This window comes from Dermacentor variabilis, chromosome 5 (assembly GCF_050947875.1).
Source record: "Dermacentor variabilis isolate Ectoservices chromosome 5, ASM5094787v1, whole genome shotgun sequence".
Classification (NCBI taxonomy): domain Eukaryota; kingdom Metazoa; phylum Arthropoda; class Arachnida; order Ixodida; family Ixodidae; genus Dermacentor; species Dermacentor variabilis.
The window spans coordinates 101036950-101053389 of NC_134572.1; the positions used below are offsets into that span (position 1 = coordinate 101036950).

General features: G+C 48.2%; 1 protein-coding gene and 4 non-coding genes across 6 annotated transcripts in view; 4 read left to right on the forward strand and 1 right to left on the reverse strand.

The window, feature by feature from the left end:
- LOC142582994 (ras-related protein Rab-8A-like) overlaps nt 1-16440 on the reverse strand; it is a 153721-nt gene that overhangs the window by 60444 nt on the left and 76837 nt on the right. The window lies entirely within an intron of this gene.
- On the forward strand, nt 9-82 carry TRNAI-AAU (transfer RNA isoleucine (anticodon AAU)). Its single transcript has one exon. It is a non-coding gene; the product is annotated as a tRNA-Ile (tRNA).
- On the forward strand, nt 5211-5284 carry TRNAI-AAU (transfer RNA isoleucine (anticodon AAU)). Its single transcript has one exon. It is a non-coding gene; the product is annotated as a tRNA-Ile (tRNA).
- TRNAI-AAU (transfer RNA isoleucine (anticodon AAU)) lies at nt 5436-5509 on the forward strand. Its single transcript has one exon. It is a non-coding gene; the product is annotated as a tRNA-Ile (tRNA).
- On the forward strand, nt 5664-5737 carry TRNAI-AAU (transfer RNA isoleucine (anticodon AAU)). The gene has a single exon. It is a non-coding gene; the product is annotated as a tRNA-Ile (tRNA).

Consider the following 16440-nt stretch of genomic DNA (forward strand, 5'->3'; position numbering starts at 1 on the left):
CATGGCCCGGCCTGCTAGCTCAGTCGGTTAGAGCGTCGTGCTAATAACGCGAAGGTCGTAGGTTCGATCCCTGCGCAGGCCAATTTTTTTTTCGTTGAACCTTTTGTGTGTCGCTTGTTGTTGGACGGGCCAAATAGAAAGGTTTTTTTTACCCCTTCATAACGGACTATCGTCCACGGATGGGGTCGCCAGCGTATACCACTAGTGCGCGCGGTACTTTAAATCATGCGCCATGGCCCGGCCTGCTAGCTCAGTGGAGATTCGGCTTTCTGCCGCGCTAGCGAGCGGACGTGCCGATCATGAGCTCCGTAGGAGCGGCTTCAGCGGCCCAGCAGGGCCGCGGTACCAGGAGTTTTGCCTCAGAAGACCCGGAATACCAAGTTTTGCTGCCTCAATTGCCGACAGGTCGGATAGTTTTAAATACAGTTTTTCTGCATGCGGATGTGCGTGCCAGGCCGTATCGTGTGGAACATTTCCGAGATGCGTTGGCTAGCTTAGGCCTACTTGCCGATGTCATCGCCCTAGGGGCGTATCAGATGAGCCACGTTTGGGCGGTTACTTTCAAGAGCGACGAAGGCGTGAAAAAGCTTTCAAGCGCCAAGAACCTCAAGGTGAATGAACATCGGTGCATTGTCGTTGATCCTGCCAATCAGGCCGTGCGGCTGAAGTTGCATTGGATGCTTCATAACGTGTCGGACGAGGATATACGGACAGCCCTGTTACCGTTCGGAAAGGTCACGGACGTTTTCCATGAAAAGTGGCGTGTTCAAGGAGTTCAAGATAAAGCATCGTCGACACGGGCGGTGTCCCTGGTTCTGAAGACGGGTATGACCGTAGAAGACCTGCCCCATCAACTTCGTGTAGCTGGTGAGCAGACCCTAGTTGTGGTACCGGGCAGAGCACCCCTTTGCCTGAAGTGCCGAAACACCGGACATGTCCGACGTGACTGCCGCGTCCCGAAATGTGCAGTATGCCGTCGCTACGGCCACCAGGATACGGAATGTGTTAAGACTTACGCATCCGTCGCAGGACCTGCGCTTCGAGAGGACGTGGCTGACCTGTTAATGGATGAGGCTGACGTTGATGAGGCTTCCCGCGTGCTAGTACCACCGGCGGACATAGTTGCAACACCTTATGTGCCGGCTGCTAAAGCCACGAAGGTGGTAAATGTGCTGCCTACGAGCCCGAAAGATGCAGTGCAAAGGCCATGCGACGAAGGAGCCAAAGAAGAATCGGCCGCAAAATCCGCCACTGCCGAGGAGGCCGCCACGGAGCACGGACCGGCAACTCCCTTGATGGACGTCGAAGAATCGAGTGCAAGCAATGTGGCTATGAAAAGAGCGAGGGACTCGACCGGCAACCTGGACGGCAGCCTGGACGGCAACCTTGACAACGGGGCCAAAGACGAGCCGCCGCCAAAAGCGCAGGCGGGTCGTCGTGTGCCCGTGCGCCCGAAGCCAAACATCCCGCCGGACAGACGGCCGGCGGCAAAACCGCCTAAGTAGGACTCGGCGCCTACTGGGGCGCCCGGACTAACGTCGTGAAGAGATGGCGTCCTTTTTGGAATCGGGCTTCGCGTACGCTCTAAAGGTACGCGTGTGGATCGAGCGGTTTTCAGTGCAAAAGTTATGCATGCAAATTTTTCTACAGTGTGTCTGGATCGCTTGTTCTTCAGCGACACCGTGCGATCGGCTTGCTTTTGCAGATAAATGGCGGTGAAACTAGAGAGAGCACTGAGAGTTGCCACGTTAAATGTCCGTGGCCTTGGAGCGCGAAGGAGGCAGTATCAACTTAGCCGCTTGTGTATGGAGAAGGAACTCGATGTAGTTGCCTTACAAGAAACTAAGGTCGAAACCCAAGAGCAGACCGATCGCATGGTGACGCCTTTCACGGCGCATTACAATGTGTGCGTGTGCCATGCGAATGGCACATCAGGCGGATGTGCGTTGTTAATACGGAAGAGTGCTGGTATTATTGAAGAAAGTGTAACTGTTTCTGAAACTGGCCGCTTGCTTATTGTAGATTTTTCTTTTTCTCACGACTTGTGGCGGCTCGTATGCGTTTATGCGCCAAACAATGTGAATGATCGATTTTTGTTTTTTGAATGTATCGAGCAATATCTAAAATGTGATCGCTTTGTCATATTACTTGGTGATTTTAACTGTGTGTGTTCTCCGGAAGACCGACTAAAAAGGGAAAGGGTTCGCGATAAAAGTGCTCTCCTTTTGAGCAGACTAATTGAAGACCACAACTTAGAAGATGTGGGCCTAGTCCTCACTGATGGTATGATTCCGCAGTACACGCACATTCAGCGAAATAGCCGAGCAAGGCTGGACAGAGTGTATGTTTCTGACGACTTGATCACCCTTTGTAATAGTTATAACGTCGCACCGCAATCGTTCACGGACCATAGCCTGGTAAGCTTCTCGATTGGGGAAAAAGTTAAAAGAACACGATTCAACTGGAACATGTGGAAATTCAACGAAAAGCTGCTTGATGATGAACCATTTGTGCGCAGAGTTAAGGAAAAGATAACAGAGTTGATGACAAATGAGGGTGAATATTTTACTGCCACATGGGAGGAATTTAAGATTCAAGTTAAGTTCATTGCAATAGAAAGAGGAAGCAGCCTTCAGCACGATAAATTACAGAAACAAAGAGAGCTGCAAAGACAGCTAGAATATCTGTCAAGCGCACAAAATGCGGGTCACGATCTATTAGCTGAAAACGTAAAGAAAGTAAGACACGAGCTTGAAGTTATCGACGCCGAGCGATACAAAGCAGCAGTTATACGCGCTAGAAGCGAACGCCTATGGATGGGTGAGATACCAAACAAACGGGCAATGAGCGATGAAAAGCGTCACGCGTCAAGAAATGAGATCCAACAGATACGTCTTCAAAACGAGGTGACGTCAGACGCTTCGTCGATTGAGAAAGCTTTTGTGGAACACTATCGCGAATTGTTCGGCAATGTGACTCCTTCTGGACTGGCCTTCGAGAGTGAATTCATGAGCGAGATGCCAAGGTTGGATGACGACGTTAGAGAAAGTCTTGAGAGACCAATAGCTGTGTCCGAGATTGAAAGGGCGATAGAAGAACTGCCATCAGGCAAATCGCCAGGGCCGGACGGCCTAGGCGCCGCTTTTTACAAGGCATTCAGTCAGGAGTTTGCGTGTATATTGCACCGACTACTCTCAGAGGCGTATGAATTTAAAAAAGTACCACCCTCATTCCAGACTTCGCACATAGTATTAATTCCGAAAACCGATGAACGGGAAAAGCTCCTTTCAGTAAGTTCATACAGACCGATAAGTCTGACCAACACAGATTACAAAATATTTATGAAAGTACTGGCTCGACGATTTCAAAGCGTGATTCAGCAGCTTGTAGGGCCACACCAGACGTGTGGCATTAAAGGCCGCACCATTTTCACGAACACCCACATTGCAAGGAATGTGCTTGAATGTTGCGATGCCATTGGGGGTCGGGTGGCCATGTTGCAGCTAGACCTTGCGAAGGCGTTCGACCGGGTGTCACATGAGGTGCTTCTCGCTATACTGCAGTACTGTAATGTTGGGAGCGTCATTGTAGATGGCGTTAAAATGGCTTATGAAGACTGTTACATGCAGCTTATAGTTAATAAGTGTCTTAGTTCGCGGGTGCCACTCCGCTCGTCTGTACGGCAAGGCTGTCCCTTGTCTCCCTTGCTTTTTGCCCTGTACCTCGAACCCTTTTGTATGGCAGTCATACGGAATGAAAACATTCGTGGTTTTAGGCTGCACGCCGCAGAAGTTAAAATGCTAGCTTATGCAGATGACGTCGCCGTCTTTTGTGAAGACAGGGAAAGCGTGGTCGAGGCTGTCCGCCTTGCAAGATCCTTTTGTAGGTACACTGGTGCCCAGATAAACTTCGAAAAAAGTGTAGGGATATGGCATGGAAGCTGGGACGCGACACCCACAAAATTCGCCGGTATGCAGTGGACTACAGTGCCTCCACTGTATCTAGGAGTGCCCCTTGAGCACTATCGGGACTCGACACAGTTGTGGACCGGCCAAATAGAATCAATGAAAGAAAAGATAAAAGGATGGCAGGGCCGGGGATTGTCAGTGTTTGCACGTGCTTCAGCTTGCAATATATCTTTAATTGCCAAAGTTTGGTACATACTGCAAGTAATGTTCATGTCCCGTGTAAACGTTCAAAAAATGCATCGAGTGTTTGCTACCTTCATCTGGAACTCCACTTGGGAGCGATCCAGTCGAACAAATCTTTTTCGCACAGTTCGAAATGGGGGCCTTGGGCTCTCACACTTGTTCATTAGACAGATCGTATCGCGGTTCATCTTCCTGCGAGATGAAAGAAATGTTTTCCTCCGTACGGTCATTCAGGCGAAAATGGCAACAGAACTGCCTGAATTTGTTGTGTCCACATCTAGTGCTATCACTAGAGCGACTGGGTACTATCGTGAAGTCGTTGCATCTTTTAGAATACTCTGCGCACGTTTTTCGCTGGAGTACTTGTGCTCAGTGAGAAGAAAGAAACTGTACGCAGATTTAGTTGACAGTATGTTACCTATCCCACTGTATAGGAGTGTTTACTGTGGAGGCCCAGGAAAAGATGTGCTGAAACGAGTCAAAAGGATGCCTGTAAGACCTGCTGCGAAAACTTTCTTTTTCCACCTACACACGAACACCCTCCCCGTTAAAGTATGGCTAGAACAGAAAGGAATATTCGTACCCTGGACTACCGATTGCCGGCTGTGTAAAAAGCCTGAAACAATTGAACACGCCTTCATTGAGTGTTGGGACGCTGTCTTTCACTGGGACATCTTGCAGCGCACTCTTAAAAAAGAACTCCCCATAAATCCCTATGGAATTCGGTTCCTTCCAGTTGAAAGCGATGACGGGCCACCGTTCGACATGTTCATGTTGCTGGGTCTCCACAGTTTGTGGAAAACAAGAATGGCTGTACGTCATGCTGATGTGAATGGGTGCTCTGCGCGAGAGAACTTCATTGAAAGTATGTCACTATTACGAGAAGTGTATCGTGCACAAAGCGAAACCCCAGACTGGGTTAGCATCCTTGATGAGCTGGTGTGCCTCAAGAAATTTTAGCGACCATCCCACCTGATGTGATGTGGGTGCACTGTGTATATGGATTTGTTTTTTTTGTGTGTGTTAATGTCTAAGCAGGCAATAAAGAAAAAAAAAAAAAGCCTGCTAGCTCAGTCGGTTAGAGCGTCGTGCTAATAACGCGAAGGTCGTAGGTTCGATCCCTGCGCGGGCCAATTTTTTTTCGACCTTTTGTGTGTCGCTTGTTGTTGGACGGGCCATATAGAAAGGTTTTCTTACACCTTCATAACGGATTATCGTCCATGGATGGGGTCGCCAGCGTATACCACTAGTGCGCGCGGTACTCTAAATCATGCGCCATGGCCCGGCCTGCTAGCTCAGTCGGTTAGAGCGTCGTGCTAATAACGCGAAGGTCGTAGGTTCGATCCCTGCGCAGGCCAATTTTTTTTCGTTGAACCTTTTGCGTGTCGCTTGTTGTTGGACGGGCCATATAGAAATGTTGTTTTTTGCCCCTTCATAACGGATTGTCCACGGATGGGGTCGCCAGCGTATACCACTAGTGCGCGCGGTACTTGAAATCAGTCGCGCTGGCCCGGCCTGCTAGCTCAGTCGGTTAGAGCGTCGTGCTAATAACGCGAAGGTCGTAGGTTCGATCCCTGCGCAGGCCAATTTTTTTCGTCGAACCTTTTGCGTGTCGCTTGTTGTTGGACGGGCCATATAGAAAGTTTTTCTTACACCTTCATAACGGATTATCGTCCACGGATGGGGTCGCCAGCGTATACCACTAGTGCGCGCGGTACTTGAAATCATGCGCCATGGCCCGGCCTGCTAGCTCAGTCGGTTAGAGCGTCGTGCTAATAACGCACGACGCTCTTCGATCCCTGCGCAGGCCAGCTTTTTTTTTTTCGTTCAACCTTTTGCGTGTTGCTTGTTATTAGATGCGCCAAATAGAAAGGTTATTTTACCCCTTCATAACTGACTATAGTCCATGGGTGGAGTCACAAACGTATACCACTAGTATCATCAGCCTAGCTGCGCCCACTGCAGGGCAAAGGCCTCTCCCATACTTCTTCAACTACCCCGGTCATCTCATCCGCCCACCTAACTTTCTGCCGCCCTCTGCTACGCTTCCCTTCCCTTGAAATCTTGTTCGTAACCCTAAATGACCATCGGTTATCTTCCCTCCTCATTACATGTCCTGCCCATGCCCATTTCTTTTTCTTGATTTCAACTAAGATGTCATTAACTCGCGTTTGTTCCCTCACCCAATCTGCTCTTGAAATCATTCACCCTGGCCCGGCCTGCAGGCTCACTCGGTTATTCTTTTTTATTCTGCGACTTATTTTTTTTGTTTGAAACATAGCAGGTACCATGCACTGAACTGCAGAAGGGCAGCGGATTGGGCGAGTTGGTGTTGCATGGTAACAATAAAACTCAACAGCGCTAAACGACAGGACCAGAATGAGGAGGAGACAAACACAGCGCCGTGTTTGTCTCCTCCTCATTCTGGTCCTGTCGTTTAGCGCTGTTTGAATTTTATTGTTACCATGCACTGAAGCGTTCTTCTGTTACAGCTTTAAAAAAAAAGAAAGCCTGCTTGCTCAGTTGGTTAGAGCATCGCGCTAATAACGAGAAGGTCGTAGGTTCATTTCCCTGCGCAGGCCAATGCCTTAAACTTCCTTTTTTGGATCCCCGAACTGTCTGTTAAGCAACCAGCGCACTAAAAGAATAAAAAAAACACACACAAATAAAAAGAACGGAGAGAGAAACAGGGTATGCGACCGGGCTAGTTGGTATTCCATGCTGAAGTGACTAGCGCAAGAGTGGACACGGGACACTTGTCGCCTTTTTAGTGTCCCGTGTCCACTCTTGCGCTAGTCACCTTATCATCAGGAGACAGAAAGCCAATTTCTGGCTTCTGCGCCAGCGCTCTGTCGCTGTCTCAAATTCTTACGTTCGCTAAAGCACTTATTTCTAGCGGTACCCGCCGCGGTAGCACGCTGGCTATGGCACTGCGCTGTCGAGCTCGAAATCACTGGTTCGGCCGCGGTGGCGGCAGCAGTACAATGGCGGCAATGTGGCAAAAAAAAATCGTGTATTTAGATTTAAGTGCACGCTAAAGATCCCCAGGCAGTCAAAATTAATAAGGAGTTCCCCGCGCAGCGTCGTGCCTGGTAATCAGACCGTGGTTTTGGCACGAAAGACATCGGAATATAGTTAATTTAATTTCTGAAACAGTATTATAAAAGACGAGGAAGGATTAGGTACATGGCAGGGCTGAATTAAAGAGTTCCATTGAACGCAGCTAGGTCGCATCAAATAAAGCGTAGGTAACCGGCAAGTCATCCGCCCCTGTGGCTCGGCGGCTACGCTGGTTCGCTGGAGAGCTCGCTTCACGGCCGTATTCCGACAGAGCTGGAATGCGAAAACGCTCGTGTACCGCGATTTGGGGGCAGCTCGAAGATATCCCCGTGCGACTGAAATTAATCCGAAGCCCCCATTTGGCGCCTCGCTTACCAGCATTCTGGTTTGTTGGACGATAAACCTTACATGTAAATCCAACCGGAAGGTGAAAAATTACTTTTCTTTTCTTTATTTCTCTGTCTCTCAAGGTTCCAGACTCTGCACTAAAAGCGCCTGTATATACCGACGGACAAGGCGCGCTTCATTCCGCAGGGAAAACCTGCTCCGGCCAAGCGTGACAAGGGTGGCGGCGGGTGTGATGACCTTCCGCGCATAGAGCGGCGCCTTCGCTCAATTCGCTGTACTACACAGTCAGCGCACGCATTACACGAAGCTCGCGGAGCGCGCACGCCAGCAACCCGCCAGTGCCCTCAACCCGGTCCCAAACCGACACCCTCGCTTCTCTCGTCGCGCGCTCTCCCGCCGCATGTCTTGTTCCGTTGCCGATTCTTGTTTCGTCGCTGCGTTTCCGCACACCGCTCTCCCTCTCTCTTGCACGCTCTCTCTTGCCCTCTTCCACAATTATTCGTTCTCGTTGCTGGCAGTGACACACTGTCGCACAGGAAGGAGGGGAACAACTGCCCCCCACCCCGCGCAGACGGATGTCTACCGTTTCTTGCAAATCTCTTTTATCTCATCCGCCCGTTTCTTGCGCCTTGCTCCTTTCGTTTTCTCTTTTTTTTTTTTTCTATTATGGCAGTGTTTCATAGCTGACAGGTTCTAGCGGAAGAAGCGTGAGCGCCTTCTTTTCCCGTGTCAAGGCGTTTGATGAACGTCAGTGTTTTCTTCCCTGGGATTCCATAAACCCAAATGCGGAAAAAAAAAAGCAGTAAGAATATTATTGACTTGTACATACGGATGTCCTATGGTATATTCACGAGGAAGACGTCGAGTATGCCTATCAGTGAAACGCTGACGCAAACTAATGAAGTGAAAAAGAAAGGAAATAAAAAAAGAACGGCGTCAGAAGCGACCACATTTCGTTTCCTACTAAGAGAATGAAACACTGCCCTGTTGATCGGCCTCTGAAGGGCTAACCATGTTTCGTCGCAATCGCCCGCTGGATCGAACGCGTGTGATCAATAACTATATTTGACATTACAACGGACCGGGCGCACAACAACGCAAAGACCGTGAAACACTCGGACGAAGCGGTTGACACCGGCCCGGCGTTGCTTTGCCATCCTATTGCTGTCCACTCGCGTGCGTGCTTTCACCATGGAGAAAGGAAAGATACTACGAGGGAGGATGACGTCACGCAGCCAGCCTTCGTAAAACAACTCTCCGAATGGAAGCCATTCCATTTGCTATTCCTCGATCATGCGCCTCCGAGATTCGGCCCATCATCGCCTGGCTGCTGGGTCTTCGCTTCATTCGGCGCACTCGGCCGCCTAAAATGTTTTAGTTCCCTGTAGATTTTAGGCGATGCGCACTTGTGCGGCCTGCTTTGCAAAACAGCGCTGTGCACATTTTCTACCAATACGCTTGCGCAGCTTCGGTAGTTCCTTGCAACGTGCGCGTTTATTATGTCGTTGCAACGAGAGAAGGCCGATTCCCTAGGCAACTATGTATACTGGTTGTCTAAAATAAATACGTTTCCCGTTTTTTTTAAAAAAAGAAGAAGAACGCGACAACAGCGGCGCTGCATGCGCCGTTCCCGTGGTCTTGTCGGAAGCGCGCGCTGAGCGCCACAGCGGTGGGGAAAACGAAAACCCATTACGACGCTTTCAACGTGCTGAGCCGACTTTGGTAGGGTCCAGTTTTTATCAAGTGATGCCTTCTTACTTGCCTTCCTCCAATTTTTCTCGTCTTTCTAATCCCTTGCTACTCCTCTCCCCGGGCGAAGGGTAGTCGAGCAGTCGCTTTTCTGGTTAACATACACTCCTCTCTCTCCATTTATCTCTCTGTTGTGCGCTCGTTTATACAATGGAATAGCATCACGCGAAAGCCAATACTCTTTTGAGTTATATTTTACCCTCTATAAATGTTAAACTCGTGAACTCTAGTTGAAGCCCTCTAACGGCGGACGCCAATCTCCCGAAATCGTCTGAAATAGGAATTCGGTTTGTGGGAGCGTGTTCAGTTTCATCGATTCCGTGCCTTGAGTAAGTCAAAAGTAAAAAAAAAGAAACTACGTCCTTAGGGAACTTTTTTTCTAGCATCTTGGAGGGACAGAGCTCTTCCTAAGCGTTTGCTGCATTTTATTACTTGTTTTGACAATTTAAACACGGGAATATCCGAACAATTTTAGCCGCAGTGGATAAATAAATTAACTGCTTATGTCTGAAAGTTGATTGTGCAAAAAAAAAAAGAAAATGAGACATTCTTCATGACGATATTAAAGAAAGGAAAGAAGAAACAAACAGAGAATCGAAGAAAGGCGGAAAGAAAGAAGGAAGGACGTCCTTTCTGGTGCTCGTGCCTTTAATAAACATAAGCGAAGTTCTCATTGGCGCTTTCGAAGAATGCTGTTCTTGTTTAGCGACGACTTGCGAGTACAGAGCATGCGACCAAGTTGGACAACATCTTCATCGCAAAAAGCCTCGCTCAGCAAATGCTTGTGGCGCTCGGACTTGTGGATCGTCCACGCATGACGACGATAGATTGTCAAGATCACGAAAAAAAAAAAAGAGAGACCTCGTCCACGCGCAAGCTTCGCTTTAGCAAGCAAGCAGGCCGGAGCGGGGAGAAGTGTTTCAATTAAGTGCTGAGCATGTACTAGCATATTGATACTATACGCTGGGAACTTGAAAGCAGACTCCATCGAATAGTTACAAGTACTTAATTGGTCTTTCTGTCAATATCGACCCGTCCAACAACGAGCGGCGCGCAAAAGGAGCGAGTAGAAAAAAAAAAGTTATGCAGATTCAACGTACATACATGCCATTCGGCCGTCGCGGCGGGTGAAACGAAGGTTTAGTGAAGCAGTCAGGCAACGGCGATGTGCACAATTTCGTTTGCTATCATCCTATGCAGCGTGAAACCGCATGCAACGTTTAAGTTCGTCCACGGCAAACGTCGCAACTTTAGTACCACGTAATATTTATGTTTATGCACTGCACCACTCACAACCTGCGCCTAAGTACAGACAAGCCAGCTTGGTGCGCATTATGAAACGTCTACACAGCCATATGTCAAGAGGAAGCGAAGGCGATGTTCGGTGCTTGTCGAGTGACGAATGACGATATGCAGATTCTATGCACAGAAAAGTACGACACATAGCTAGCTACATTTGCGCATTGTGACCTCTCGTGTCACAGTGGCACATACATTTTCCCTCTCCCACTCTTTTCATGTGTGCATGTGCTTCTTTTTTCTCCCCTTCCCCAGTGCAGGGTAGCAAACTGGATATCTATCTTTCGGTTAACGTCCCTGCCTTTCTCATCTCTCTTATCTCTCACACACACAACCTTGAGTATACCAAGAGGCACATACCAAATGGCTTAATAGAAGAAAATGAAGTAAATCAAAGAACCCGTTGAATATAATGCGCTATTCCATTAAGAGGTCGGTGTGCTTTAGAGATACGTATGAACTGACATCGTATACTTTCAGGTTTTAATGCGAAGTATTCTTTGCTTCATTCTTTGCACTTTGCGATAAGTAGATGGGTTCCTGTCTAGCCTCCCTCGCTTTAAGCAAAATAAAATAAACTGTGACCGATGTGGGTCTCAAACCTCTGCCGCCGGGCACAGCAGCCAGGTACTCTATACACGAGGCCACGATAGCTTCTTTTATTTATTGTACTTATTGCGAAAGATATATCTCCATGACCGGTCTCACTTTGCCCAATTTCTTGTCTCGTGCCAACTTGCGCAACGTATAACAGTGGGACGTTGTACAGACTTCATGACGGCCCAAGTTAATCAAGTTTTAACGCTTCTTTACCGAAGTACAAATGCCATCGTCGTTTTAACATACACCCCATTAAATAGCCATATGTACATACGTACGATTGCACAGCATGTAGTCGCTCATGACGTCACAATACGTGTTTCTCTCGCTCATGCTCATTACCTACTCACTACCTGCTGCGTAGAACCTAACAATCGCCATGTCGTAGGCTCGCGTGGAAACGCCGGCGTAGAAATCATGCCTTTGCTGAATTAACACGGCAAGCTGGGAGAGTTGGTGATTGAACATGTTCCTATGGGTGGGCAGCGCAACCCGGACGAAAGATAAGAGGAAGTACAAGGCTAACATCCTTGTAAACGTCACCTTACACGTGTTTACATTCTGTATATTATAGTCCCTTGTTCGAAAAAATAAACCAGTTCTTAGTCTGCGCTCGTATTGTGTACTTCCTCTCGTCTTTCGTCCGGGTTGAGCTGCCCACCCACACGAACATGCCTTTGCTGTCACACGATCGTCTACAACGTGGTTGTCGTCGTACTGCTGCCGTCTCGTACACACACACGCTCGCGACCCCGGACGCATAACTACAACTCAATTTACAGGAACGCGTTGGTCCACGTGGTATCGTTTTGCAGAACGCCAAACAACGTTGGATATCCAGGTACCTGAAAAATGCTTCGCATAAATAGGAGGCAGAGGAGGATGAAAAGAAGGAAGGAAAGGTAGGGAGGTCAACCAGGCGTACCCAACACAGGAATTTGCGTACCCAACACAGGAAAGAGTTTAAGGGATGAAAAGAAAGAAAGCAGAGGAAGGGAAGTAGGTACCCTTAGTGTGAACACGAGCGGTTGTCTATCACTTCATGCCTACAATTGGTCACTGAGGCCCGTCGATTTCATTAATCATGCCAATGATCGCGTCGCTTTGGAAGCCTGCGACGCGTGGGACCATGGTTCAAGAATCTTTGTCTCTGAAAATGTTCTGCTGTCTAATCGGCTTAACACACTCCAAAAAACGTTATACAGATTACAAAAACACAACACGAGCCTGAGTCGATCGTCTCTTCACAGTTGCATGAGTCACAGATAGGTGTGTTGGACATTCCGATAAGGAATGAGTAGGCTTTCGTAGAGTCGCACAGTGCGTGGGATGTGCAGTTTTTATGCAGGAATCTATTTCTTTATTACTCATCTAGAGCATAAGTGGCGCTTGCCGTCACTACTTTGTCGTTCAATTTATGCAGGGGTTACACAATCCCGTTTGCTGGTACCTTCATTTGGCGCGCATATAACGTCCGTATATATATCAACAATTGTGTCTGCCGAGATACCGACCGGTCCACCAGCAGACAGCAGCAGCCGCACGAAATCAGGTAGGGCAGGCAAAAAAAGAAAAAAACTCCGCTTTGATGCGAGTGTGATTAGAGCTCTGGTCAATAGCGCGGGAGTTCAGTGGTCTAACTCGACGTTGATGAGGTAGGTTAGCTCTGATGTGACGGAAAGGACAGATGCTACTAGAACGACGTACTTACATATACTAGTAGTACTAGTACTAGAACGTACAGACGGTAATAGTAAACCCAGCTGCTGTTTTTAGCTTCTGTTGCAGCAAGCAGCATCAACATATCGTGCCAAGAGGATATGCCTTGCCAACTCACCGGCTACAGTTCACAGATTGTAATATGTACGGTGAAGTAATAAAAAAAAAGTTAGTGAAATATTTCTTCATCTTCAATTATGCATTTCGACTCATTGTACAAGTAATGTCCACTCCTCCTAGTAACGCAGCTCAATAACTAGAAAGGTGGCATCTGCCGCATCTGCCGCTGTGTAGTCTTAAAAAAAAAACACCGTCCTGTATGATATTACGACATCGAAACACGATCGTGGGGCCGTTTATATACGGTCTCCAAAGCGGAACTTCCCGCAGACAACTTTCTAAACACGTCATGAGAACGTCTATACGCAGAGGGCTAGGAGCGTTCGTTGCGAGCAGCAACTGCTCTACATTTCTCTTTCCGCTGCAAGAAATTATTTGTGTGGTTCGTCCCGCAGTGTGCCGCTTTTCACTTCCTTGTGACTTCCTTACGCTGTCGATAACTGTTCTCTATACTTACTTTCCTTTTAGATACGCGATGCACTAAAATACATGGCACTAAGGGCGTATGTCGTTGAAGTAAAGCTGAGTGAATCTACTTAAGAGGGAAGCAAGAAATAGCACTACAGAACAGAAACATAAGTTAGTAATAAGCATCAATGGACGTATACAGAAGTGCGCGCGCGCACACACACACACACACACACACACACACACACACACACACACACACACACACACACACACACACACACACACACACACACACACACACACACACACACACACACACACACACACACACACACACACACACACACACTTTCCTCTCTGTTCATGCTGTATGCTCTTTCATCCCTGGTTAAGTAACTTACACAGTTTTATACTATATACAGCGACATCGACTTTGCTTTAAACCGTGACTTCAGCTCGCTATATTCTTGTCGCGCAACGTTTGCGTGTATGCGCACATATTCCCGTATATAGCCGCGCTGCACCCCCGAAATGTTCCCGAAAGCTGTCGACCGAGAGAGACTGCTGCGCCTCAATGTTGTTCTCATCTTCCTAGGGAAATTATTCCCACTTTAAGCGAGTGAGATGCGCCAGAAAGATGCACCTACTGCAGCCTCGCCTTGCGAGTCATTAGGTGGTTTTAGGGCTGCGAAGTTTCCTCGCTGAAGCTCGCCTACGGTAATATACCGCAATGCACTGCATCTGCTCAATCCTTCCGGACGGAAGGATTTACGATGCGGCAAAACTAACGTAAATAAGCCTATATATATTTTTTTTTCAATTTGTAACGCGCAGTGTCAAGCCAGCGTTGCTGTCCACCCATTTTTCGTTTCGCTGCATGTCACGCTTCAGTCCAGGGGCGTATACACACAGCGCCCGCATCGGGTGCTATGTTCCTGCGGCAAGACCTCGCGCGGCACGTGCTCCTCTCGAAGTTGCCGACGTTGCAGCCGCGTACAGATAACGTGCGATCGGCGTCACACTTGCCAGACGGTGAGTGCGTGCAGCCCGCAGAGCGAATGTTTTCGTAAAGAAGGATCCCGCCGGGCAAATAAGCGGCTCGCCTGTCGCTGGGGTGACGCTTCGGCGAGGAGATTCTCGCCCTTTGCAAGACAAGCCAACAGCAACTCGCGCCTGCCCTTTTATTTCCATGATAGCCGGCAGGCGAAGATAACACGCCAGTGCATGCCGACGTCGTGGGACCCACACTGACCGCGCGCTTGATATGACTTCCCCTCCGCTCCGTCCCAGAGCCGGATTCACAAGCCTCGGCTGTCACCGGATGCGAGTTTTACTGGCGAGCAATGGAGCGTGCCCACTTAGTACCGTTATACACTTTTTTTTTTTCACGAGGGTACGAGAGCACGTTCTCGCGATACATGGACCGGTGTGCGTGCGTAAAATTGACGCGTTGCCAACCTAAGAATCAGTGCATTCTCAACCCACAAAACAGAACTGCGTCATTCATTCTCAGTTGCCTCCGTGCTACAACGGATAGTTCCTGAGAGACGTTAATAGTGAGACACGTTCAACTACGCTGTGACGTCGGGGAAAGTAATGGAACGCAATTGGCTGGCGCGTTTACCCATACTAATTCTTTTCGAGGTTGGCAGCGGATTGATTGCCATTGCATTATTTTGTTGCCAGGGGCTCTGTAGTGCTCATGAGCAGTTGGTCACGTGGGCTCACAATATCATAATTAATCACGGCAACCCTAGGAGAGATATCGACGAAAATGCCGTTTCCTCGAATCTCGTCCGTGTTTGTGTTGCCCTGTTTACCCAAGATGAAATACGTAAATATTTATCGTGCAATTTTTGAAAAGAGAATGTGCGCCCAGTAGAGGCCTATACCCGAAACGCAGTCAGGAGTATATGACGCACGCTTGAAATCGTTGCTGTCATCGTAAAGGCGAAGCCTGAGCTTCAAGCCAACTCCCATTTCCCTTTTCTAATACAGTGAAACGCAGGAATGCCATCTTTGGATAACCTCCGAGATGGTTTAGATATCTTTTTCTGCATTAAAAGATAAAGTTGAATTATACGACTGTACGCAGGCAGACATTTTGTTTCATGGCCTCGATGCTTCACTAAAGCTTCCGAATATCGGCAGATTAGCAAAAATAAAGAAAGGCAGGCTCGCCTGCGCAGCTTTGGCATAGCTGCACCGTAAGCGTCACAGAACAGCTGCCAAATCTACAAATCAGCGTAGATCCGTTAATGTACGTATGCACTCTTTCAAAACTATTTTCCCTCGCTCGGCGTAACTGCGCTAGTTACTTGTGAATAAGGTGAAACTTTATCTTCTCTTGAATTTCGTGCAGAAACGTCAGCGGCGATGCGACAGCGTGATGTCACATATTTCGAAATAACTTAGCGTGCTTTGAGTGTTTCAGCGCAAGCAAATGTCTCTTAAACTTGCTAGCTTGAGCCTTTCGTTCCTTTAGAATTCAACGCAGTCCTTCTTTATAGATAAACAATTAACTTGACGCGAGCAGGCGCTGTCAAAATTAATGACGTCACGACGTGTTTTTAGGGAGCTTCAGGGTGGCGGCGCCACCAATGAGTGTTTACATCTCTAGACCATGGTTTATATAGCAAGCCTCATCTCGCAGAATGAGTGTCCGTTTTTGCTATCACAGGAGCGAACTTTAGTATAGTACAGTATTCCGCTTAACCTCACAATCTTATTCAGCTAAAAATAACATTCAGCTTAACTTCATATTCATCCTTGGCGTCCCCACGTCGCTTCTGTTTTACTGCTGCGCTATGCGCAGTGACGAGACGAGGGCTGGGCTGCACCTCCCCTTTACTGCATTTCTGCGAAGTAGGCGATGGTCTCGCAAGCCGTGGCTACTCTGCACATTTTCATATATTTCGCTTCCATTCTGTTGTACCGCTGCCATACAGCGCAAATGAAAATTACATGGGATAATTAAGTTAAG